Raw genomic sequence first — 2,194 nt, 5'->3', positions numbered from 1 at the left:
TTGTCCTATAAAAGAGTGATTCATTCTTAAGGTGTGTTTCCCTAGGTTTGTGACCTTTTTGCAAAAAGCACATTGTAATCAGAGGCTTCCTGTCTACCTCTTAGCTAATTTTCCAAAATCAAGATGTGCTTCCTAAATATTTGCCTTAGCTACTAACATGTGCAGTTTTCAGGACCAAAGCAAGGGAATGTTTGTTTGCAGAAGTCTTCTTGGAGGCCTGTATTACAAACTTGGGTGGCAGTGCCCATTGGTGGAGAAGAACTTGCAGGTCTCCTAGTAGCAGATAGTAGCAATGGAAGGCAGTGGTGTTGGTCCTGGGCACCCTTTAGAGCAGTGAATGTGCATCTCCGTCTTCTCTGTTATTCAGAATATTCAGCCTTCTAAGATGTCTTCCATGGTATGCGGGATCTGTTTTCAGGAATGTCATGAGTACATACTTTGTGCCAACAGATAGTAGTTATATAGGACTCTCAAACTTTTGGACCTATCTATTCCCTTTGTACTAAAAATAGGACTAGTTAGGGATATACCTTAGAGAAACAGTTTGGAATGTTTTCATTAGTTACAAATAACCTTGCCTTAAGAGGTTTCAAAAAAATGTATTTTCTTACCTGAGGGTTTAAATTCTGATTTTCTTCCTTACCCAGCCTGAGGAATAGGCCTGTGTATGCATGCATGGAGCATGATTTGTTGACTAGATAACTGAGGCTCCTCCGCTTTGGGGATGGTTTGTTTATATAACATCTAGGAAAGAGGAAAGTTTCTTATTTGGGTTTTTTGAGAGTCTTAACTCTATAACAAGGATACAGGTTGGCTTTGAATTACTCTGCCTCCACCTGTGCCTAGATCAGTGTTTTAAGTTATTCCCAGTCTTATCTAAGCAAAAACGACTTCAAGCGTGGATTTAATTTGCCAGAAGATTCTGAGTATTTCTTTGCCGGGAAAAAATTTTTTTTGGAAACTCGCTAACAGCTTTTGACTTGGTATTTCTCTTGATTGAGCAGTTTCCCCCTCAGGAGCCTCTCTTGGGCAGCACTAGGTTCCACTCATCACATTTACACAGGGGAAGGGTTGGGAAAGCCCATGCTAGGGGAAGGAAAGTGGACTGAGTTTACTCTCCTGTGCCTGCTGGTTTTCTTCAGTACTCCATGTTGGTCCTATTGATACTAGTCAGCAGTTAGGTGGAAGCCAGATCAGCCGCTTGTTGGGAACACCTGTCTTCATGTTAGTGGTCCTGATGGTACTGACATGCTCCAAGTTGTTCTTTGTTATTCCAGTTTTGAATTGTGCCCAGCCAGTTCTTTGCTCTGTGAGTCCCCTTTCCTGGTCTGTAATTCCCCATCTTTGCTGCCTGGTATATTCTTGAGGTATGCTGATATGCCCAAGACTACATGGGTAGGGGTAGTTCCATTAACTGCAATTCAATAATCTCAAAAGTCAATCCTGGGAACTCTGTAGCTTCCCTTTGTTTCCAGATTTTGAGAGGAAGCCTCACTTAAAACCCAACAACTCCATTTAGTAGTTGGTGTAACTTGATTGGCCCAGTTGTGAGTAGCTTCTCTTGATTAGGAAAACATCCCTGAAGTACCAGTTTGTTATGGACAGTGAATTTGAACGTTCAAAACCCTTGTGGATAATTGAATGAAACAAGAAAATGTGTATACTGGCATGAATTGGCCTTTGAATTTCAGCTTCTCATTACATAAGGAAATACTAATAAAATTTGTTTATTGACAAACAATACAAGGCTGTAACAAGTTCATGTGAATCTAAAATACCAGTTCCTGGGTATAATGGGAAGTTTGCTGTGATATAATTGACTCTCATCCATCCAAGTACTTTAGAAATCACCCAGGAGTTTGACTGGAATGGGGTTCTCCACAGTGTCAGCCTCAAACTTGACAGTTGTGGTAATGAGTAGAGACTGGGTTTTGTTCTGTGTTCTCTTACAAGGAAGGGCCTATGTAGCCCAGGCTGGCTGGTCCCAGACTCACTACGAAGCTGAAACTGGCTTGGGCTGCCCTTGGCAGCGTTTCCCAAGTTCCGGAACTACAGATAGGCACACTATGTCCAATATGTTCTTGTTTTAAACACTTCTTAGCTGCTCCCAACTCCTCTCCACCAGTTTTCCAGTACCTTCTACTGGAAAGGAAATGAAAGTTAATCGTAATTTTAATAAAGTAAAATTGGGAAG

Source organism: Mesocricetus auratus, unplaced genomic scaffold (assembly GCF_017639785.1).
Source record: "Mesocricetus auratus isolate SY011 unplaced genomic scaffold, BCM_Maur_2.0 Super-Scaffold_100676, whole genome shotgun sequence".
NCBI classification, from domain to species: domain Eukaryota; kingdom Metazoa; phylum Chordata; class Mammalia; order Rodentia; family Cricetidae; genus Mesocricetus; species Mesocricetus auratus.
The sequence above is the reverse complement of the archived record's forward strand: the minus strand, read 5'-3'. Positions refer to the sequence as shown.